The sequence below is a fragment of the Dermacentor silvarum genome, chromosome 5 (assembly GCF_013339745.2).
Source record: "Dermacentor silvarum isolate Dsil-2018 chromosome 5, BIME_Dsil_1.4, whole genome shotgun sequence".
Lineage (NCBI taxonomy): Eukaryota > Metazoa > Arthropoda > Arachnida > Ixodida > Ixodidae > Dermacentor > Dermacentor silvarum.
The window spans coordinates 172,240,699-172,266,056 of NC_051158.1; the positions used below are offsets into that span (position 1 = coordinate 172,240,699).

At 47.0% G+C, this 25,358-nt stretch overlaps 1 long non-coding RNA gene across 1 annotated transcript; it reads right to left on the bottom strand.

The window, feature by feature from the left end:
* Positions 1-10,588: 10,588 nt before the first annotated feature.
* Positions 10,589-25,067, bottom strand: LOC125945285 (uncharacterized). Its single transcript, XR_007466780.1, has 5 exons — positions 25,023-25,067; positions 21,825-21,899; positions 21,199-21,373; positions 11,448-11,607; positions 10,589-10,700 (listed from the first exon to the last, which is right to left on the bottom strand). It is a non-coding gene; the product is annotated as an uncharacterized LOC125945285 (long non-coding RNA).
* Positions 25,068-25,358: the final 291 nt, after the last annotated feature.

Sequence of the window (25,358 nt, forward strand, 5' to 3'; positions counted from 1 at the left end):
TTCTAACAACCTGCCTTGTTTGAGAATTCCTTGCAAGTCGAGGTCATGCTGCATGGCATACCGGCGTAGACGTGTTGACACTGTAGACAGTAGGATTTGATTCTTGATTTCGGTCAGCATCGGCGAAAGCACAGTGCTTAACGAGCTGTCGTAGTCTGGTGTAGAATGCGTCGAGCGACTCGTTTTCTATTTGCTTGGCTTGACGGAAGCGGTAAATCTCGAAGGTAGTGTTCACTCGGGGTGCAAAATAGCCATCGAGCTTCTTGCGTGCTGCGGTGTAGAGAAGCGTTGCGTTGCTGCAGCCACCGGTGCTTGAAACGGTAGACGCAGCTGCGGCTGCGGGGGGATCAGGTAGTGAACAGTAAACGTCATAAACTTCTTCACCCACATAGTGTAGCAGTAGGACCGTCTTCCGGGCAACGGCTGTGATGTCGCAGGCTACGATGAAGTTTTCGAAGCATTTCACCCACTTCGACCATTTGGTGCCGACGTTGTTGGCGTCAGTGGCACGCGCGTCGAAGAAACGAGGGAAGAATGCTGTGTGCCATACCGCAAAGTAGAAGTTCCGTCGATGTGTGCTGATATCTTCGTTTCGTTTAAAATAGTTGCTTGGCAGCCTTCACCTACTCCAGACGCATCTTCATCGTTATTGTAACGTGTCGTAGTTTGAGTAATACGACTTATTACGACCGATTGTGTCGGGAACGCACACAGGTTTATTTTTGCTACATCGCAGCCATCTTGGAAGCCCCCCTGCTGTCAACCAGGATTGCCTTCCTACATTCCAAAAAGTGCTATGCATGAACAGTACCTAGCTGTGCTGCAAATTTTTGCATACTTTAATGAAATATTTATCTAAGCTGGCCAAAGGAACTGTAGGTGTGATGAGCGCAGAACCGAAGTCATCCCCCCATAAGAAATCTATTACAAAGTACAAGTTAGCCGATGTGAATGAGCAGAGCTGTTGAAGCCGGTACAATAGCAAGACAGCAACTTATAACTGCTTTCTTGCACAGAACAGACGTGCTCCTTGCATTTTTTCGTATGCAGAAGAGAAGCTCCACGGTCACGTCGTCGCGCACGTGCAACTTCTATACTTCTGGCTAATGTGCATTCTCTTACTCCTACATAGCAGTAGAACGTAGTACTTCTGCTTCCCTTAGTTTCTGCAAGCATGCTTGAAAATTAATAATACTTTATTATTAGAGTGAAAGCTCTACTATACACGCCATGTCCACGGCCCCTGGATAAAAAAAAAAAGTGCGGCCCGTTGCGTCGCGCCGAAACGCCGTCTCAGGCCTAGTTTTCCTCGCGCCCGCTCTGGCGCCACTGCTCGGGTACAGCCGTTCACGGAGAGGCATTCCCACAGCCGTGTTTGTACGCACGACAGTGACTCTAATCAGGCCGTAAATAACGCGTTTTATACTTGCACATTCCAGGTTGAATACTGAAGTCGTTATTAGAAGTGCCGATTACCCCACATATGTGAAAATTCTGCCCTAGGTGTGCCAATCTTTCGTAGAGTGAGTGTCAATGCTCTCCATGAAGGATGCCCGCGCGACTCACCTGAAATGAAAAGAAGTGCTCTATTACGAATAATCAGGATTGGATGTACGTATTTCTTCAAGACGACTTCAAGACGATGGATCCTGTTTATTTACATGATGATGAATGCGAAGGTATCGCTCAGCGAAAACAGTCCCCGGTGCAGCACCCGATCCAGCCCAGCTTCGTTCTCTTCAACTGAACTCCCCTCGCACGTTTCTATATTCTCTCTACGCTGGAAGTGGCATGGCTGCTAGGTAGGTAGGTAGTAAAATTTATTGAGGTCCAGAAGAATCTTCACCCTGTTTTCATAGGGGCAAGACCGTGGGCAACACTGCGGGCCGCCCCCGCGTTGGGACGGGAAGGCCAAGCCTCACCGAGGCATCGTGGGCCTTCTGGACAGCCCGGAGTTGATCAATCCATTCGTGGCTCTTTTTACATTAAAAAAAAATCACAGCACATCCACGGGGTGAATGATGATGAGTGGGCGAAGCTCCGGAGGGAATCATCGGATCTCCCGCTTAAGGGGACGCTAGCACAAACGCGTTTGAAACGTGCAGTACTCTCTAGTAAGGGGGAGAGGCCACAGCGTCTTACGCAGCCGTTTACACATGCCGGAACGTGCACCGCGTTTGCCGACGCCATCACATGTATTCATAAACGCTCCTCGACTTGACTTGCCACCGCCCTCAACGCGTTTCGAACGCGCTGCCCAAGGCGGTGGCAAGCCAAGTTAAGTCGAGGAGCGGTTATGAATACGGGGGTAAGGCGGAGAGGCCACAGCGTCTTACACCAGCTTCTTACACGGGCCGTAACGCGCTAGCACAAACGCGTTAGAAAGGCGCAGTCTTTCGTTAATGTTGGGTATTTATTGTCATCGTGGTGCGTGTGTCCATGTGCGCTTCGTGGCGCTAGCCACTACACTGGAATCGAACCAGGGGTCCCTGGTTCGATTCCGCGCTACGAACACAACTTTGGGATTTTTTTTTTCATAAAAGTAGACATGGCTACCTACTACGACTACTACTACTACTACTACTACTACTACTACTACATACTACAGAGGAGGGACAGACCCACGCCCTAAGGAGCTTCGCCCCTAAAAAGGTGCAGCCTGCTGCGTTGCGTCGCCGCCAGTGGGTCAGCGCGTCTCGGCTGAGTTGACAGTTGTGGCAACTGTTTTTCCTGGGCTCGAAAAAAAAGTTTCCTGGGCTGCGCGTTCTTTTCTTTTTGCATGTACGGCGGATAACCGGCGAACACAGTCGGGACCGCAGTCGGAAGCAAGAGCCTAATCTTTGTGTTCTTTTTATAGTCATTCTCAGTAAAATGTAATGAACATACCAGCGACCTGTCGCTTGGCTCCCACTTGCTTTCTTTCCCTGACGGCCCTTGTCAAAAAATATTCTTCAGCCACGCTTCCCGACGCTGTAGATCGCAGGGGAATTCCTGGTACTTCACAGTTGCTTCTCGCGTTCGAGTTGCACAGCGGCCCACAACAGCTTCGCGGCATCACACCGCTAGAAAAAACCGTCTGCTAGACATGCGCACACCAAAGAACCGTACTCAAGCACAAGAAACATAGGCAAGCTGCTCACACACACGATCACACAAAAAAAGCACACGAGAATGCGCACGAAAAAGCACACCAACACGCATGAATCCTGAGGCAACCACACTGTAGCACGAACCGGTGTCTGCCTTGCATACCGTAGCAGTGGCGTCCTCACCAAAAACAGCGGCCGCAACTGTCAACTTAGCCGAGACGCGCTCGCCCATTGACGGCGATGCGACGCAGCAGGCCGCACCTTTTTTATATCCAGCGGCCGTGCCATGTCTCGCAAGGTCATTCATCGCGTCGCAATGACCTTGAGCCGCCACAGTGCAAGTGTGGCAGGCGTGACGTCACACCACGTGATCTGCTGCGGAAGCGTCGCAGCTGCGCTCGTTCGGAGCCTCGCTAGGGTGGCTAGCCTCGCCGCTGCGGTACCACGTGACTATGCGAGGGTTTAATGGCTGCTTCGCCGGCGCTTGGTCGCTCAGTCTCGCCATAGATGGCGCGCCGGCTGCGCCGTCTGTGCGTGCGCTAGCTGAGCGAAAGGCTGAATCCAATCATCCAGTAGTAGCTAGACGGCAGGCTGCGACAAAGATGGCTGCTGAAATACCGGAGCAATGAGAGGCCAGATTAGCACATTATCGAGAAGCTTAACAACCGCGGAAGCATAAAAACACTGTGTGCATAGTCTTTGCAAAACCGAGCCAAACAGACCTTCGTGATAACTAGGTTTACAAGAGTTAAACCTCTTTCTTTTTATTATTATTATTACCACGTGTCTGACGGTAACTAAAACGCCTCGATAGGAAGATTGGCAAGATGCGCGCAGATTAGCCAAATAAGCGCGACTGCGCTTGGCTTGTCGTCTGCTTGTCTGCCGCACCACTTGGAAGTTGTGACGCGTGGCTAATTATGGGGGCGCTCCGGAGAAAGTGTTTCCACTGCAAAGGCGACATTGTTTCCAGCTATTGATCCGAGGTTGAGATCTTAATTAAGGCATAAAATGCAGCGAGCAGAAAGCGAGTGACACGAGCTTAAAAACTCCAGCGGCATTCCCATCTACCACGAACTAAAGTGAGTTACTGTATATGATCCCTTGGGGAGCAGAGTTGCGCATCTGATTGAACGCGCCGCTCGCACCCCTATTCACCAAATCTGGTCACATGCACAAAAAGCGTCCTTTTGAGGGAAAGACAACTTCACGGCTGTGCCAGCACCATCGAGTTTCTATGGCCTGCACTGCCGCCCGCTGCGCCATCGTCGTCGCGAGCCTCTGTGCTTTGCCGCCTGCCACGCTACCTGGCCTTCACGTAGTGAAGGAGCAAGCACACTCGTCAGCTGAGCCGTGCCGTATCCTGCATTCAAGAGGAGTGGCTTTTCTGCTTAACACGGATGCGTCGGCGGGCAAGATGGCGGACCTATGCACAACTACGGGGAGCTCTACTACTACGGGGAGCAGTTACTCTACAACGAACCAAGCCATACAAGGCACGCGATACCTAAGAATGGCGCGATTTGGCCATTGAAGTCATGCAGGAGAGAGTGGCATCAGAAGAGGTTGCTTTGAGTAGGCTGACTCAATGACGTCATACTCCCTCCCATAGTTTTGTCTCGCATCTGAATAGGGGAAAATGGAGGAGCAAGCAGCGACAATGTTAATTGGATTGCAGGAGCTAGCTAGCTGCCTGATGTCAAGTTACCGCCCATTTTATTGCGATAGCAATTATATGGACACTTCAACCGGATTTCTGCCGTCGGCGTCGTCGTCGTCGCCGTCGCCGTCGCCGTGACGTTCCGTATAGATAAAATCTTCGCCGCGCGCCGTATGCCCCAGCGGAAGCGTGGGGGGACGCGCGCTATCACGGAGAGCGAACGCACTCAATCTCCCACGCGCAAGCAAGGAAGCGGAAAGCCAGCGCCGGAGGGAGCAGGGGGGGGGGGGGGGGGGCACTCTTCTGCCAACAACCGCGCTCGTCCGCACAGTCTCTTATCTCTCCCACGCGCAAGCCAGGAAGCGGGAAGCCAGCGCCGGAGGGAGCATGGGGGGGGGGGGGGGGGGCGCACTTCTACGCTTCCAACAACCGCGCTCGTCGTTCGTTCGACCGCACCGTCTCTTATCTCCACACGGCTCTGACCTTTATGCCGCTCAGTTTCCGTTGATAGACCGCAAGTACCTTCGCCGCGGGCGAAGGTACGTACGTTGCGCTGCCAGCGTTTTGACAGTCGTTGTCTGCAGTCATTCAGTGTGATCTATTCATGTTTGTTTGTGCGCGCTCACACCACGCTTGTTCATTCAGTTAGTAATAGTCGGGCCACATTTTCCAACGCACGCTACACATGCAATGCTGCCCAGATCGGCAGTGCAGCACTACAGGTGTGTCCCTTCGCACGCGCTGCCCACGGGCAGCGCTTCTCATCAACACCACCATTTCACACGCGCCTTCTCGTGGTCATCGAGTCTCTCTTCATGTCGGTCTACTTACGCCGCTGCACACCTGCTTACTTAATCAGCTCATGTTTACTACAATTCATATTGCTACCAAGGCCGCTCACCTTACTTCGTATGACATTGCTGTGTTGCTATCGCATTCATTGCTTCGCCCTTAGGGCGAAACTGTGACATTTTTTTTTCATGCACCATAGTTTCTACCTCGAAAGCAGTAGCGCGTGCGTTGTCTCCCTGCTGGAAAAGACAACCTGTCTTAGTTTATAGCGTTCACGGGAACCCATTGAAAAAGGTACGCTTATGGGCCATCAATAACCTCATGCAAGTGCCGCGCAGACATTACTGTTAGAACTAAGCATGCAAAGCAGTTCCGAAAGAGACACTGGAAGTCGGAGGCCGCGGAAAAAAGTTCAAGGTTTCGGACCACAGGTACGTCGAGAAATGGGAAAAGGAGCCAAAATACAAATCTTCGGTAAAAAGGAGTGCGAAGAGGCCACTGCATTTTTAACTATTAGGCATGCCATGTGGACTGGAAGGGGGGGAGTCCGAGATCGAAAAACACGTGGCTGGTACAAAGCATCAGACCAATGCGTCGTCAAGCATGGCAATGACGCAGACGCTTTTTGTCATGCCGAGTGTCAGTGTAAATTCACCATCAGACAAAATGGCAAAAGAGAGTGAGATACGGCTAGCAGCTTTTGTTGCAGAGCACAACCTTCGACACGCTTTTACAGACCACCTATAGTTCCCCTGGTAAAAGCAGCGTGCCCTGATTCGGAAGTCATAAAGAAGATAGCATGTCGAAGGACCAAGTGCACTGCTATTATCAAGGGCGTACTGGCAAGCGAGAACAGTGAAAACCTTCTCGAGTGGCTGCGAACATCACCATTCTCGATTAACGCTGATGAGTTTACAGGAGTGGAATCAGAAACCTTGCACTTGTAGCTAGAGTTTTGAAGGAATACGGGAGGGTTATGGATGCCCTTTTGGCATTGCTTTTCGTTGAGGATGGTACCGCTGCTGGGCTGCACAAATTAATGGATAATTATTTTACAGCAGCTGTAAAAAGAACAGGGTTGGATTCGCAGCTGACGGTGCCAATGTGATGCTGGGAAATCGAAATTTGCTTTCGTCTCTTCTGGAGAATGACAACACCAGGTCATTTATAGCAAAGTGTGTGCGCCACTCATTAGACTTATGTGCCTCCTATGCCTGTAAAACGCTCTCCAGAGGCGTTGAGGACTTGGCCAGAGATGTGTACAACTATTTCTTGTCGTTCAAGCAAGCCGCAGCTTACAAGCACGTGCTGTGAGGGCGAGGCTGGGGCGAGATGCTTGAGGCTTGACACGAAGGCAGTAACGTCGACGCAGGTCGACGTCTTTATTAATGTTGGCAAGGCATACTGAACAATACAAGGGCTAGCGCGCGCCAGCGCGACTCAACACAACAGTCGTACATGGCAGCGGGACAGAGACTCTCTCAGCTCTCCACTCCAAACTAAAGGCGGGAAAGCAGGGGAGAACGCCAGACAGGTGTTGCCATCTGTCGGGCGACTGGCGAAGTGGACGTGGGAGTCTCGGAGGCACCTCACATCCGGCCCCACTTTTATGATCAAAGTCCTCTGATTACAATTGTGAAGTAAGGCTGGGCAAAGGGGAGAAAAGGCTAGACATGGTCAACAGGCAATGTATAGCAATACTAGGCATGAATGGGCGAGGCAGTAAAACAGAGGCATATGACAGGCAAATAGTAACAAACGAGGCAAGGCAATAAATGTTTTACATGGATTAAAGTCCAAATTGCGATGACAAACTCTAAAGGCAAAGACAAACTCTAAAGAAATTGCAACAGGCACAAGCACAGCACTTTCAAAAGTCCACTTCATAGTCCTGAAGATGGGTGGGCAGTCTGCGCTGTCTGACTGGGCGCTGATCGTTCAGCGGCAAAGCAGATGCAGTTTCTGATCTACGTGATGCCAGGCGAGAAGTCTTCAAACGTGGACGCAAATACGAGGATGTCGTCCAAGTAGACTCCGATGCCCGACCTTATAGGAGGTTGAAGGTCTTGCAGGATGAGCTGCAAGGCACGTTGAAATGTTGAAGGAGCATTCTTGAGTTCAAAGGGCATACGTGTGCACATGTATGTCCCACTGTGTGTAATAATGCCCGTCTTGACATAATTTGCAGGACGCAGGCTGACTTGCCAGTAGGCAGATTGCAGGTCCAGACATGCAAAATATGATGCTCTGGCGGCGTCTTGCATAATATCATCAGCATGGACCAAAGGGTGTACAAATGTGCGATGATGATCCGAAAGGGCCGTAGCCAGAGCTGCTTGTTGTATCTCTGATGGGTCCTTTGCCACAAAAGCAGGAGGACGATCAGGGTGAATTGTTATGGCTACTGTACCTTCTGGAGCAACAGTGGCTTGTTCTGGCAGGCTTTTGCACAAAGGCTTCCAAAGGGGCTGCATTCCTGGGAGAGGTGCTTCGTGGAGACCATCTGAACATTGCAATTCAGTACATTAAGACTGCCGAGGAATTACTGCGCATGAGGCACGTGGATACAGCTTCTGGTGCGCCTGTATGACTGTGCCAGAGGCCAGATGATGGATTTTGGCTGGATTTGAAGGCTCAAATACAAGTCTTGTATTGCTGGCACGAAACCAATCTTCACCCAGTATAACTGGCAAGACATTATTTTTGATCACAGCGGCTTCCACTAGAGCTGTTATGGGGCCCACTGTAATTTTCAGGCAGACCGTGCCTTCGGGATGCACACTTGATCCACCAACAACGGTTAGGGGCTCGCGTGTCCAGGGCATCAGTGGAAGATGCTTGATGGCAGACTTGGTCACTATAGTTATCTTGGACCCTGTGTCTGGGAAGGCGTCATAGGGGCCCAAGAGTGCAATGTCACTGTAAAGAAGGAACACGCCAGATGGGAGCCATGGACGTCGTCCAAAGGGCTTGTGTGCAATGCAGGGGCTGCTGCATGAAGTGATGTTGAAGCTGTGGCCTGCTGTGTGACAGTCTCTTGCTTTGTTGGGCACTTTGATGCGAGGTGGCCCTTTTCATGACACTTGAAGCAAACAGCTTCGCTCAATGACTGTCCTGGGCGAAACACAGGGACACCATAACGCTATGACAGAGCCGAGCACCGAGCTTCCTGCTCAGCAGGCGGTAGATCTGCTATGCAACGGCTATGTGGAGGACTGGCAGGGCGAGACGGGGGCACACGGCTTTTCTTGAAACTGCTGACTGTTGGAGATGCCGTTGAAGGCATTAACGACGCAGAAGAGACTTGTCTGGAAGGCGTAGTCCCGTTATTTTGACTGCGAAGAGTCTGCTCAGGACGATCAGCCCGGTTGCTTGCGATCTGCATATGTTGCATAGCCCTGTCAAGCTGGGTGCATATATCAATGAAGCTGGTTACTGACGATGGGCATTGCGCTGCTATGCTTGTTGCGGTTCCCGCGCACTGAATGCCGTGCAGGAGATATTCCACCTTCTGAGGCTCCGTCAGTGGCGCTGGACATTTCTCGATTACTCGAAGCTTTGCATAGGCATAGTCGCGAAGTGACTGAGAGCTGGACTGTACTTGGGACATAATTTGCTGCTGCCATTGCAGTAGAGTCAGCTCGTCGGCGAATGCGTCCAGGAAAGCTTTACGCCATGTATCCCAAGTCGGGAACTGCGCGCCAAGTGTCAGGTGCCAGTTTTTCGCAGTGCCTCTCAACTTGCTTGCGGTGATGAGGCCGGTTGTTTCTGGCGACCACGAAGTTAGTTGCTGTGTTCGTTGAATCTCCTGAATCCACAAACGCGCACTTTGCTTCTGGCAGTCCTCGAACAATGGCAGGGTAGACGACAAGTCGGGCATGGTTGTCACTTGCAGCTGTGGCAAGAAAGTGGTCTGGTACTGCGGTGACATTGGCGAAAATGGCACTCCAAATGGTGGCTGGGGGTACCGTGGAGCCGTTACAAAGCTGGGTGTTGTTACAAAAGGCTGCGGTTCCTGTGGCGGCGAAAAAACTTCATGCGCTGGCATGGCTGTGGCGTCACAAACGAGCGGCGACGTGGGGTAGGACCACGGTGGCGGTGGGACGTACGAGGCGGGCGCGAGGCTCCATCTGGAATTGCTTGAACAACCGTCGGAGTAACCCAGGCAGCACGACAGCCCTGGGTTAGCAATGCTCGCAGAAATTGCTACGAACTTTGGCCCAATCCTGGCATCATGGCAAAGTGCAACCCTATCCAAGGTTCACCCACTGTTCGAGCCAAGATTGGCCGTACAGTTTGCCATTGTAGAATCCAATGTAGTTCAAGCATAGAGCCAGTGCACAGCCATCCTGTATCCAGTCTTTCAAGAACATCCAGTGCTCAGTCATTCTGTATCCAACATGTTTCAAGAACATCCAGTGCTCAGCCATTCTGTATCCAATGTGTTCCAAGAATACCCAGTGCTCAGCCATTCTGTATCCAACGTGTTTCAAGAATACCCAGTGCTCAGCCATTCTGTATCCAACGTGTTTCAAGAATACCCAGTGCTTAGCCATTTTGTACCCAATGAGTTTCAAGAATATCCGGTGCTCAGCTACATCCAGTGTGCTTCAAGCATAGCCTGTACTTAGCCATTCTGTTGCTTGTATGCTAGCTTACTGCCTATACAATTAGTAGCGAAGAAAATGTGATGAAAATAAGTGAGGGAAGGAAACTTCCTGCAGACACACGCAAAGCGTAAACGAAAATATAATTTATTTAGTATACTATTTACAGTACTATTTTACTATTTACAATACAATTCTTGAACTGATGCAGGCATCAGTAGGGGTGCTCAGCTCCAGGGGCAGCAGCAGGAGGAGGGGCAGGGGCGGCAGGGGCTGCAGCAGGGGAAGGAGCAGGGGCAGCAGCAGCCGGACAGGAGGGGCCGACGGTGGACTTGTAAGGGACCTGAGGGCAAGGGTGGGGCAGGGAGAGGGCAGCAGTGGGCAGGCAATGATTCCTGCCCTGAAGGGAGGGATCATCGGGCTGCTCTGCTGCAAACGTTGCCGTGAAACGCCTCTTCCTGCCACCACCGCTGTCCACAGACCCTGGCAACCACTTAATGAAGTCCTGTGCTTGTGTCAGGTCGCCCCCCCCCCCTTTCGCATAGATGAAATCTGCACACAAACATGCAAAGACCACAATTAGTACATACAGCATGCACCGTAAAGATCACCCACAATAGAGCAGGCAAACACATTCAACGAAAGAAAACCTTCAAGAGACTTAGTGAAATAAGTTGCTAAGTCTAGCACACAGTTTATCTGACAGAATTTGCAACCGCAGCCAACCTTATTGAATCCGAGGTTCACAGCATGCTCAGCGGCGAAATGCAGGATACGCAAAGTAATGCTGCGGATAATTAAATGCTATCGCCTTCCCCGCCATGAAAATTCTTGATCCATTTACAGGATCTTCATCCCTGTTGCCTTCGTTGACATTCTTGTTTTTTCACCCTAACATAGCGTTAACGTCATCAGTGATGATCACACCATGTCTTTACTAACCGAGACATATTCAACTGTCTCACCCGCTGATGCTAAATGTGTAAGCTGCCTGGTGTGATGCAATTCATCGGCATGCTCGTCAAGCAATTCACCTAAGCTGCCATTGGTGCTAGTGCAGAGCACACTTTCGCAATTTTTGCAAGGGCAGTGGTGACTGAGTATGTGGCTTTCATTGTAAAAAATGAAATCAGCCAACAGGGACGCCCAAATTTCTTCGTTGTAGAAGTTGACAATTTATATGAAAGACACGATTTTGGCAAGGACAACCTCTTGTTATGCAAGCCATTTCGCTGTAGAGGAGTTCGGCTGTACACACAATACTTCAACAATGCAAAAGAATGACTGAGGAAGCTTTACCTGTGACTATCCGGCATAACTTCAAATTGATGAATGCCCTCTTCCCCTTCCTGCTATGAAGGCTGTAAAGCACTTGGACGGGGTGCGCCATTACAGCTTTCATGGCATACGATGCCACCTCGCGCAGTGACTTCCCTCCTATTTGCAGGAGGTGCTTGCGCTGCAAAAGACAAAAATTGCCAGAGATGTGGAAATGAACATTGTATGCGGCAATGTTTTCAAGTTGAAAAATCTACCCAATACTACCAGAATATAATTTATTGCCAAGTGAAGTGAATTTTTAGCTGAGTGCAAAGCAAAACATTTTTGCTGGAAGAGGTTTGTGACGCAATGCCCTTTAATTGTCTTCTTCTTTCTGGGGTTTTACGTGCCAAAACCAGTTCTGATTATGAGGCACGCCGTAGTGGAGGGCTCCGGATTAATTTTGACCACCTGGGGTTCTTTAACGTGCACTACAACGCAAGCACACGGGCGTTTTTGCATTTCGCCTCCATCGAAATGCGGCCTCCGGGGCCGGGATACGATCGCCCTTTAATTGTAAATGTGCTCTACAACACCTTAGCGTTACTGGAATAAACACAAACACGAAGTGCATCAGGTCTTGTCTGTTCTGTGCATTTCATGTTTGTGTTTCATAACCCTTAGCACAGTAACTATGTTTCATAGTAACTACCTCTCCAAGCTTTCACTATCACTTGTAAGCGCACCAACTCTACTCCCATGCAAATTCCCAATGCATAATTAGGGGATGTGACATTAGAGTGCAGGAAAGCCAGATCTACATACTTGTGGCACAAAACAGCTTAAAGGCATACCGACATGATATTTTCAGACCTTCACATTTTGCGTTAAAGCGACTGACAACCAGTTTTTAAAGACGTAGTTTTGTGGTAACCAAAAGTTAACCCTTAGCAATGTTTGCACCTGCAGCTTCGCAAATTGTGAAAGCAGCCTATCATTCTGCTTCACAGGAGTGAGTGCAACTGCAGTTAACTGCCTACATTTTGGCCTTTTCAACCACTTTTGAAGATATAAAGCTGGTACAATAAGTTTGCATTGTCGTACAGACCTTCTTACATTTGTACAGCGTTTTTCCCCCAAATACACACCTACATCATGGCTGCCTGGCCCCCGTTATCATTATTCTGTCGATAGACTTACCAAGCCAGCTCATCAAAAACAAAGGCAGTGCCACTTTCACTACAAACGAAGGCTTATCAGCATATTGTAAGGTAAAAAAAAATAACAGAAAAATGTGGACTGCATTTCAATACTAATAAGAATACCATGAAACCCATACAATAATAGAAAGCCATGTGATAGGCCTCTTATTCATGGTAAATAAGCAACAGTGTCCTGAAAGCGTAGGGAGACGTAGACACACCCCAAGTGCGGACTTTCAACTGGTAAGTTTATTGAATGAACGAGTTCATGAACAGTTGAACTGCACATACACCTGGAAGGCAGTCAACAATTTATGACATGCACTCGTGGTTAGATCAGGTGATAACAATAATGAATTAACAAAATAAAAACCATCGCGCTGCTCCGCTGTCAATCATTTGCGTGGTCTAAAAAGGAAATTTCTTCTAAGAAGACTATTGCAGGCTGACTAATGCAACCTGGTCCTGCTTTCTGTATTCTATAGGCCTCGCAAATTTCATGCGTCAATTGGTCTGTGAGGCGAAAAAGAATCTCGGTCCGACAGAATTCTGCAGTGCACTCTCAGTCATGGCAATGCATTGCGAAATGCAAGGCGCAAACGGTGCATTTTGGTGCTCGCTGAGGCCCACGTTTACACACTGCTCCGATTGTCCCACGTACACTCGGCCACAGGTGAGGGGGGTCCTGTACACAATTGCAGTGGCGCAAGGCAAACACACATGTTAGTGTGCCTTACAGGGCAGACGCTACCTACTTTCTTTCTGGCTGAAAAGAACAAAACAAATCTATGCCATGGCACGATCCCCCCCCCCCTTCAACCTGTGCGAACGCTAGTGGATGTATGGCTAACGGCGTGCTTCTTGGTGCCGCATCTTTACTCTCCAAACTTTACTCTTCGCACAAGCTTTCCTTAAGACGCCAATAGCATGCTGTCTTGTGGAAAGTTCGTGCAAGAATTGAAGCATGCTATGGACACTAGCGTTCGGACAGGTTGAAACAAAAAAAAAGGGGGGGGGGATCGTGGCATGGCATAGATTTTTTTTTTCAGCCAGAAAGTCCGTAGCATCTGCACAGCAGTTACAAAATGTGTGGAGAAAGGTGCAAATGCAACAAAGGTCTGCCCTGTAAGGCACACTAATATGCGTGTGCCTTGCGCCACTGCAATCGTGTACAGCAACCCCCTCACCTGTGGCCGAGTGTACGTGGGACAATCAGGGCGGTGTGTAAACGTGCGCCTCAGGGAGCACCAAAATGCACTGTTTGCACCTCGCTTTTGGCAATTCGGGTGCACTGCAGAATTCTCTCAGACCGAAAATCTTTTTCGCCACACAGACCAATTGACTCATGAAATTTGCGAGGCCTATAGAATACAGAAAGCCGGACCAGGTTGCATTAGTCAGCCTACAATAGTCTTCCAAGAAAGAGAAATTTCCTTTTTAGACCCCGCAAATCGTTGACAGCCGAGCAGTGTGATGTTTTTTTTTAATTCATTCTTGTTTAGTATCACCTGATCTAACCACGAGTGCATGTCATGAATTGTTCACTGCCTTGCAAGTGCATGCACAGCTCAAGTGTTTATAAACTCGTTCATTCAATAAGTTTTCCAGTTGAAAGTCAGCACTTGTGGTGTGTCAAGTCTCCCTTCGTCTACGTTTTCAGTGCGCTGTTCCTTATTTACCATGAATCAATACCAAGTTGTTCCAGTTTGCCCTCCTCTTCAGGCCACTTATGCATCTTCATGTTTTTGCCATGTGGCGCGCCAAGGGTCATTTTTCGCAACTTTTGGGGAAGAATTAAAAATATAAATCCCCATTTAATGAGAAAAACATGGCTTACTTTAACCAGTAGGATAGGTCATTTTTGCACAAGCGGTTTTCTCAATTCATGTTCCGAGCAGTTGTCTGTCCCTTTACGTGAAGGTTCCGGACTCTAAAACCCCAGAAATATACTAGCAAACCCCAGAGTGCACTAAATACCTCATTTATACTAGTTTTTCTACAGCCAGGTTTCGTTTAGCTTTCTCCCTCTCATAACATTATGGCACAGAAAGCAACCACGTAAGACATCGGAAGGTTTGACACTTGCTTCGACTTGCTTGTGGAAAGGATGTTTTGGCTTCTACACAGAAGCCTTGTTCACTGACTATTATTGATTTCATTTAGCTACAACAGGCATATGGTCAACGACTATGTCAGTGAACAAGGCTTCATGGGGGAGGCAGAACATATAACCCCTTCAACAACACTATTTTGGTCTGCATTACATTCATTGTGGGTTTAAACTGGGTGGGAAAAAGCCTGTCAAAAAACAAAACTGATGGCAACCAAGGTGAAAAAACATTAAACAATGCTATTTCCCCTTCACGGGGGCCATGTTCTCTCTATGGCCAGCATCTGTTTTTGCCATGTATGTTCAATGCAATGGTTCGAGCTGTTCGCAATTTGACCAACTTTCCCAACCCTTGTCATTACGGCATGGAAAATGGGGCACCCCCATTACAATACCGTATTTACTCGCATAATGAACGCACTTTTTTCCTTTGAAAACATGCGCAAGTTGGGGGGGGTGCGTTTATTATGCAGGGTAAAATTTTGAATCATTTGTTTTGAATGATTTGTTTGAAAGAAAGCCGCAATTTCGTCCGCAAGGCGAACCATCGATTGTGATAGCAAATGCGCAGAGAGCAATACAAAGTAAGGATAGTAGTTCTATCGCCTGTATAAACTTCCAAAGTAATTTAACCAGCATGGTGTCAGCGCGCACAGGCAAACATGAACCAATCACACTCGATGACCGCGGACACTCACAGTCGAAATGCTGGTGTGAGGAAGCGCTGCAGCAACAGCGAGCGAAGTGACCTTCATGCCATGTATCACTTCAACGCAAACTGAGCGGCGATAACGGAGTACGCTCAAAAGTATAAGCTGCCGTCGCACCTAGACTCACCCCCGTATTCACAAACGCACCTCGACTCGACCCTCCACTCGAAATGCTCCTTGAGGGCGGCTTTTCATTTCACAAATCGCCCTACACTCGAAACGCGCCTTGAGTGAAGGAAAGCTCGAGCGTTTTACTCGAGAATCTCAAGGTAGCCCCGCAGCTACCTTGAATCGCTCCTTGAGTGAAGTTTGTGCGCAAACATGGCTGCGTTGTGATCTGTCACTCGCCTCGTCGGCTTTTTCAGATGGACGCCAGTTGCCTCCGCAGCTTTTCTTTCGTTAACGATGCTGCGCATCTTCAAGGGCATCGTTTTACGGACCTGTGCAATCCTCTGGAGCGCTTCGGCAATGGAGTAATTCTACTGTGGCGCCGAGACAGATTGGTCGTCCTGTCAAGAAGACGGCCAGCTAGTGCAGTGACCTGTCGTCTTATTCCGTGCATGAGCCAGTTGATGACCTGCATACGTGTATTCTTCGTGCGAGTGCTCCGAAACTACTATCAGCGCCAGTGCCGTGATTATCGCGGGTGATCATATAAAGCAGCATCATTTGAAACGCGGCACGATACATAACTGCGGCGGACTTCGAACCTATGAAAAGAAAACAACTGCGAAGATTCCTGCCATTAGTGGGTGTATTGCCTGTGTGGTCGATTGCTGGATGCGGGTCTAGCTCCGCCCGAGCGGTTTGTACTCGGGTGCATCACTTACTACGCTATTCCAAGGATGGCGAAGCGCACCACCGCAAGGCGAGCTTCTCTAAAAACAACCAGGTGCGTTCACTTTTCTGTTTCTCTATAATTTCATGCAGTTAGTTGCTCTAGGGAAAACAAAAAGTATACTGTAATTTTGCATGGGACGTGTGGCAGTAGCTGCTATTTACAGTCGTTAGCAATAGTTACGTTAGCCTTGCTTCAAAATATTCAGTTTAATTAGCTTATGCTTATGAACATCCAAGCCCAACGAGGAAGTGAGCAACCATGAAATGGTTTTCATAATTATATCTGCACGTATACAGAGGGAATGTAATGTTTTATTCCAATACAAAACATTGAATAACAATACAAGAGAGGATAGTTTTTGTACATCACATTATCTTTATTGTGATAAAAAAAAGCTGTAGCAGTTGACCCAGCTCCGAATACAGAAAACGCTAGCAAGTTGTAGCAGATATATATCACATATATTTGTTGAGCACATTCCAGCTATTAGTGAGTGCATTATGTAAGTGTTAGATTGCTGCATGTCGGTTTGGCTGTGCAAACGCCAGACCAGCTTAAAACTGTATCTTTGCAAATATGAATGAAAACAGTCCGAGCTTATCAATGTAAAAAAAAAATCGGCTTCCTGAACACAATGAAAACCTTTAACGAATGTATTTACTTCGAAAAGTAAACTGATGAAAACGAATACTGTACCTAAGCTAGTTTTTATGCGCCCTAACATCATTGTATGTTTATAACCAACCCCTTCTCTTATGCAGGAACAAGGCTGCCAACGCAACCACGCAGAGCAACTGCCTTTTCAAGGGTGCTGCGCTTGCGTTGGTGTGCAAACGGAGAAGAGTGGAGCTCCAGTTAATGTGTCCTGCTGCACTGTAGTCGTTGTCGCACTATTTTGGCTAAAACCTCTATCTTCTTTCTGACATCCTAACAGCTCAAACATCACCACTAAAGGCATTTTGCATACATCTGCCTTCATAGGCACCTAGCAGCTTAAGTCTGTATTTTTCATCCAAGTTTCTTTTCTTAAGCCATATTTAATAAAGCAGTCTGTATCACTGAATTATTTCTTGTCAGTCCAAGTGTCAATTTATGAAACAATAAATTAAAATTATCCTCGTCTTTTTGTGTTCTGATAGGATTGCAAAAAGAGCGTGGACTCTGATCCTACAAACACAAGTAGTAGTACTACTGACAAAGCTATTCTATAATAAAACACCATCCGTGTTCTAGACAGTAGACTAGCAGTGTTCTAGACCATAGCATACCGTCGGGTGTGGCCACCCAACGGTATGCAGCGGTAAATCCTTACAGAGTATACGCTGTTTCAGCTCCGTTTCTACCTTCAGCTTAAGATTAATTATGAAGGCCGGAACAATGAATTTGTTCCATTCGATGAGGATCACAGTTGGCTTCCATGGGGCTTGCAGAAGTTCAGTAATTGACCGAGGAACAGAGCGTGTCTTGTGGGATCCCACAACAGGCTGCAGATAAATACAGTATAAAGCGCATTACTAACATGAGTTCAGCAAAGCTGAGATCAAGCATTAAAATTATGGTATATTTCTTGATGTACACTTGCTCATGCAAAAGTAGCTTCAACATTCCACTAAATACTTAAGTGCTGCATTACAAATTGTGGGCAGTAAAAAGCTCACGTCTCAACCGTAACACATTATGGGCAACTCATGACTTCGCAGATCATAATCATGACTATGCTCTTCAAAACAATTATATATGACTGTTAAAGAGGAATGAAATATGAGTTTGATTTCATTACGGCATATCTGTTTCATGTTTGCGGTTTTAAATAACACGGCGTGCATTTCACCATTTTGTCAATGTGGCCAGACATAACGTCAATATTATTAATGATAAGTATGAAAAATAAGCACAGACTAACTACCGGGCTGATCAGTCAAGTACTTCCGCATCACCTAAGTTCTTTCAGGGAAGCGAGATGGTGCATTTCCAACAGGCAGACACCGTATCTATCGATGCTTTTCCGTCAGTCACATGTCTTACCGTGCAACACAGATGTTGATTTTTTTCCGTCAGCTGGTCTTTCCAAGGCCCACATCCAAGGCCCATTCCAAGGCCCATTTCCAGCGCACGCTAAGTTCAGTGCAGCTAAGCAACTGAAACGAAAAGACATAGCACAACTAAAAAAAACAAATCTGGGCGTTGCGTGAACTTGAAAGCACAGTTTATGGTAAGTGCAGGAGATGCTACGACATAGCACATTGAAAAAGGTAAGACGAAAAAACACTAATGCTGGTAATGAACTACTGACAAGTGAATTTTCGTAAAAATAAAACATTGCGTAGCGTATATGTGAAGTGAAGCAGCACTGGAAATGCAGGCACCAGTGCTGGTTCACTGACTATTTGTGCTACAATTTGAACAAACAGACTAACCAACACGGCTTCTAAAACAAAGTACAGGACTAAAAAACGTTTGTTTCCTTAAAACTGCTGGAGTTACGCACTCAACCATATGCATTCAGCCGCATGTATACTACTGCTTCTTCTCTACTGAAAAATTTATTACGCGATACTGGAATGATCATCGGACACAGACGCGGAGCGGTACCTTGTGCATTTATGTTTAAACAGCTGAACCAATAACAGATTGTCGCGCTCAACCTCCCACAAACTCCAACTAAAAAAAAAAAAACGTCTCGCGCAATCCTATGCTGCCTCGAATAGTATGTTATGCTTCGGGTGCTAATGCCCGCAGCCTACGCAACTGGAACCAGTCATGCTTGGATAGATCGGACTCGCTGAACTGATAGCGCGGCGGCAACTTCACGAAAACCGCAAAAGCGTAATATGCTTCCATGCATAAACTGCTCACTCACCCTTATTTTCTGTCGTGTTGTTGTTTTCAGAAGGCTTTCAGCAGCACTCGATCTTGAAGTTAAACAAAGCTGCCCATCGGCCGTTCCATGCGTTGCCTCCTTCGAAGTCAATCCGGCTCGGTCACAATACACACACGGACAATATCATCCATAATAACAACGTTTAACAACTGCAACGTGAACCAAAAATTATGCACAAGGAAACAATGAGCCGCACACAAATGCGGGCGCAAAATTTCTTGTTGTTTCTCAGCCATGTGTTTGAGGTCTGGCAACGATCGCACCCCAGCTGTTGGGGTGCGATCGTTGCCAGACCTCAAACACAGCTCCCGCTTGATCTATCAGTCGAACGCTAACAGTGGCAGCGCCGGCGAGCTAAAGTTGTGCAGTGGGCCATGGTGTCGTTTGATAACGAAGCCAAATTAACGGAAACACATATCTGTCTTACATAATTGGGCGTTTGCTCAGCGCATTTAAGAATAGCCTCGATATCAGACGCTTTTCTCGATCGGCGCACTTCACTCGAGTCAAGGGCGCATTTTCAAGGCGTTCCTTGGCGGAGGAAATCTGAAGTAGTCTTCATGAAAGGCAACGGCGCCTTGACTGAAGGAAAACTCGTCGCCACGACTTGGCTGAGTCAAGGAGAAGCGTCGAGTGAAGGCGTGTTTAAGAATACGGGGGTCAGCCTCCGACGCAGATCGTTTTCAAGATAGGGCACGCTCGGCCGTGCAATGTGCAGTTGCTGTGCCGCCTCCCTCCCCTCCCAACGGCGCCATGCACACGACGAAATACGGCGCGTTTCTTACCCGCTTTCTTCCCTCCAACGCGGGATAAAGCCGCGATCATTGGCGCCGACTTCAAAAATGCACCTGGAGTGTCCATATGATGCTACCGCTATAAAAGTAGGAGACACACGTACAATTCAGCGTCTGATACAATCGTACCCACTGAATGCCATATCGGACGCCGCATCGTACTGTGTCTCTCCTACTTCACGGCAGCAAGTTCAGGGTGTGTTTATTTCGCGGGAGAAAAAAAAATTCGAAATTTTGACGACGAAAGTTGGGGGTGCGTTCATTATGCGAGCGTGTCCATTACATAAGTAAATAGGGTATTTCACTTATTCAATATGAAGGGCATAAATTCTCTTACATAATGTAGAATAGTGGTAGATAAAACAAAGCACAGAAAAATCAGAGTAGTGGAATAAAAAGTAACAGGGGCCACAGCGTATGTGGGTTTACATTCTTAAAGTAATTGCTAGGGCTCTAGAAAATGCTTTGAACCATTGCATGAAACTGGATAGTTTAGGAGTTTGTTTCATGGGCTTGTAGCACACGAAAAAAAATTTTAGTGCAATCAGGCAATTCGACAACAGGTACACTAGACTTGCTGCAAATGTGGTTTTCATTACATATCCGACTGCAATGCAATTTTCAAACTCTATTATTTAGAAAACAAAACTGTAGATTAAAATGAGGTAAATACAGTATATACAGAACATCATTGCGCCCCTTTTCCTGTACTGTGTCTCACTTGTTTGCACTGCTATTTATCATTCACGATGTGCCAACTCGTCTAACAAGAAGAATTTATTCACAAGTGCTCTACATTGTGTCCTTCTATAGAAGGCTGCCACAGTTTGCATTTTATATCAGCAATAGATTTTTATTAACTTAACGATTTACTCCTGCTTCATGAATGTATCTCTACGGAGAGCTGTTGGAAATCACCGATTCAGCAAGCCACTATGGCAGCTAAGTGCCTATGGCGTTGCGGTGCTCAGCTCGAGGTGAAAGATTTGATTCTGGCAGTCAGGGTCACATTTCGATGAGGTCTCATTGCAAGAACACTAGTGTACGCTTAGATGCATGTTAAAGAAACTAAGGTCCAGTCCAAATATATCATTAGAAACTATACAGCAGGGAACAAATTATTTCCATGAACTCTTTAGTGTGTGCGATGCAAAGTTCCTTCACATAGAACCCACACCATGTTTCATGAAACAGCACAGAACTTCCACATGTTACATAGCCTCATAATTACAAACAAAAGGGCAGTACAAACCAAGGTGGCAGCCACAGCCTCATCCCGCACGGCTGCCTCTAATTCTTTAATATTGTCGGCAGGTAGCCGAGGAAGAACTGGAGGCACCGTCGACAAGGCAGGCTGAGCTCAGTTTCATCCAGCCTCTCAGACACGACCCGTACTTCATGCCTCAGCTGCACCCGCAGCAGCATTGCTGTAACACAAAAATATTTACTTCACGGCAGAAGCGGTAGATTTATGGCATATTTTGTTGTTTCAGAGCACTATGGTAAATGCAAAGTATCAGGATTTGTACAGGTCTCGGTGACAAAAATTCATAGGTGCTTAAAGACTTTCAAGGGTACCTCCAGCAATAGAAGGAGAGGTGGAACCATTCTATTGTGTCCTAATGGGGAGTACCATATTTTCTGGTCTATAAGTCGCATCTTTTATAAGACTCAACCCCTCAAACCGGCAGCTTTGCCAGAAAAAAACTTTTGTTGCATGCACTTCGACTTGCCACTTTAGCCTGAAGCTGTCACCTCTAGCTTCCTGGTCAGCCCAGTTGGCAGAGCGACTGCTCTGTAAATGTAACCCTGCTCCAAGTTTGCCTTCCCCTTTCACATAAGCATGAGCATAAAAAAACAAAAAACACTAGCAATTACCCGACAGCTCCGTGGTGTCCACAGCCAACTCGCATTCCGCCTTCTTGGCCTTCCTCTTTGCCTTATCATAAGTGCCTTTGAACAAAGTAAAAATATTCAAAACAGATTATAATAGACACTAGAAGGACAAGCAACCTGTTAAGCTGTGCAGGCTACATTCAACGGACAAATGTCACGAATAAGATATTTGTGACCTCTGTGAATGCCCAAAGCAAATTGCGCAGACATTGTGAACAAGCTGGCACAGCTTTGATGACGTCAAAGTATCAGTGGTACAAGTTAACATAACTCAGGAACTGTAGAATGCCACTAAAGAATTAGTTGCATAAAAATAAATAGTTGCATATGCATAATAATAAACAGCGAAGGCTTGATTACTTTCCTGTATGTGCAACAATGGTGGTTGTCAACAATAATTGCAACATTTTCAACAGCTATACCAGAGTGCATCATACACAAACTTTAAAGAAAAAAAAGGGGGGGGGGAGGCAAACGAACTGTGTTGGTCCTGACCACCGTGGTCTTAAAGGGACACTAAAGAGAAAAGTACTTCTGCATCAGTAAATTACTGTTAACTCTACAAAAACAAAACAAAGCGCATGTTCTTTGGAGTTTGGTTGAAAAAGTGCTAGTATTCATGATGCACGTCATCCAAGTAGCAAAGCAATGAGCATCATAAGTGACACCAAAACAAACTGTTTCCAGTGAGGAACACCATTGTGTGCTTATTTTTTCCGGTAATGAACCCCCCCACCCCATGAAATTTGAAAAAGATCATGTGCATGGAATTGCAGGGCCCTGAAACTGTCTTAGTGGGTAAGCAAGCTGGCCCTGTCATTGACAATAACATAAATATTCTTTACACAATGCACCAACAGCTCCCCAACAGCTCCTCGGAACTGGTTTTGGCATGTAAAACCCCAGAAAGGACAGTTAACTTTCCCCGCTGAGACTGTTGGATGGCAAAGCAACCTTTTGCACACGAGTGCATTGACGCATGGCAGTTTTCATACTTGCAGGCTTCTCTCCACGAGAAAAAAAAACATGATGTGGGCCTTGCTAGAAGCATGTCACTCTAATATATCATACAACTTCCTGATCAACACCCTAACAGATAGATGACTAAATTAAAAGAGTTAGCTATAACTAATTAGGTGCCAAGGGATAATAAATTACTGGCCATTTCTCAACTGGACTCTGAATAACATGCACTTGGTTTTATTTGTGTAAAATTATCTGTGTATTTTTAAAGCTTGTTACATAACAGCTGGGACACTATACCATCAGGGTTTTTTTTGTTACAGAGGGTAGTGGTCACAGGTACAAGGATTAGGTACAACACAATGTCATTCCTACTTATCCAATGTTAGCTGTTGCAATAATACGAGAAAAAAGAACCGTATTAATGCGACACAATATTAGGTCAAAACAAAAGGAAAGCGTGGTACAGTAATTGGTACATATAGCATATGAGCACTTGATACAGCGATGAGACAGTGAAAGGGCTGCAACAATGCATTGCAGTTACTGCCCTCATAAACTCATAATCTTGAACTTAAACTGTTTGAATGAGATGACAATACTACTCTTTTGATTTACTTGGTATATACGAGTTCAAGGTACAAGTTCAACAGTCAGTTAAGACAGCTGAGCATAAGGTTAGCCGTGATATGTACGTCAAACTTCTACAGGGTGCTGAATAATTTCGCTGCACCTGTTCAAAAAAAGGTTTTGCACTCATCACTGCACTGTTCTTGCTCAAATTTTGCAGAACGATCACATTTTGGGGTCGCCTTCGTTGAGCATGACACTTACCACAGTTAATTGCCTGGTGCTTTTAGAAAAAAAAAGTAAGAATCTGCCTTCACTTGTCGGGATGTGACCTGCTGCAACGAGAGCACTAGCATAAACTTGTGTCGCTGCCTGCTGTAGAAAGCAGCTGGTCAGGGAGGTTTGCCACATATTCCAGGAGCAGGCAACATGCGGCAAACCTCCCTGACCAGCTACTTAACGAAACTTAACACCCATAAATTTTGTATATGTAATGAAATTTCAGTCTCACGAAGAACAAAAATCGTCTGTGTGGAAACGCGACTGTCACGAATAAGCAATTGGTGCAAAAGTTAGGTGCAGAACTAGTACTACTGACGTAAACCACCTCATGACTTGCCGAGAAGCGTGTTGACTGCTGCACATTATCTCATAATTTCTGCCTAAGGAAGCTGGCATGACATCAGAATCGCCGCGCGTATAACGAGCCATTCTGCGCCTAGTCTCCGCGTCTAGTACAGGGCACGCTGCAATTGAGAAGTTTTTTTCTATGCACCGAATCTGTTTTAGAGGTTTTGCTAAAGATCCACGTGTGCCACAAGCGCTCGGCTATTTACATGCGCCGTTTGATTCATGTGGTCGATCCACTGCATAAGGCTGGAGCTTTCTGTGCAAGCATGCGAAATCGGCGGTTTCATTAGAGCATGTATCCTTTTGCACGAGGTACAATTAAGCTCGTCTCCCATGGAGAGCAAAGCTAGCGGAAGTTGGTGAAAGTTTAGGCTAAGTTCTGAACAACACGTGGCTGAAGCGAAGTGTTACGTGATCTCATTTTGTGGCACTAACACGCACCACTCGTACTGGACGAACAGGGGCCCATTAGGCCACGCCGAGCACTAAAGAAGTCTCTTAGATTATTGTTCAGGTGCTTTAATTTTCGCATAGAATCCACATGGCTTTGTTTGGCACCACCGCAGCAGTGACGTCGGAATTTCTCGCGAAAACGGCTAATTTATTTCCTGGCCGGCACGGTTGCGTGTAGACTCCGCTGCCCTAAACGATGCAGGAGATGAAGTGCTTGTGGCCGGGTAACACGCGCATAGATCCCCGACAGACCTCATTCAAGATCTATAGTGTAGCTATATCGCGCAAGTCGTGCATGAAATCTACGCCCAGCGTCTTTCTGTGCATCAAAAAAGCGGTCTAGTCAATGCCATTCCGGAGTATATAACATGCGCGCATGATTGAACTCATCTCGAGCGCACGTAGTACGCGACCGATGGGCCTAGCCACACGTGCGCTCGCTGCATATTTGGCACGCACCATTAACTACGCAAATACTCGCACACGACGTTGACCCGTAGATGAGAATGCACATAAGGTACAATCACGACAAGAAAACTCTCGTATTAAAAAATGCATACTCACGCACACGTTGACTTCAGTCTCCTCGGTTACCACGTTGCGCACAAGACAAGGCTGTCGTCGATGGCGATGGCGATGGCGCAAATTCCGGGACGAAAGGAGAGAGAGGAAATCGAGGAACCGACGCTCTCTTTTTTCTTTTTTTTTGAGTCACCTCTCGAATCGCCAGTGCAAAAGTACATTATTATTTAACTAATTACGGCGGATGATACGCAATAAAAACAAGCATACCGGGAAGCGCGTTCAAGTCGCGTGGCTCGCACCAGAATCATTGAATGACAAAAACGAAAAAAAATGTATACTAATGTTTGTATTAATTCGATCCGCAATCCGGCTTTC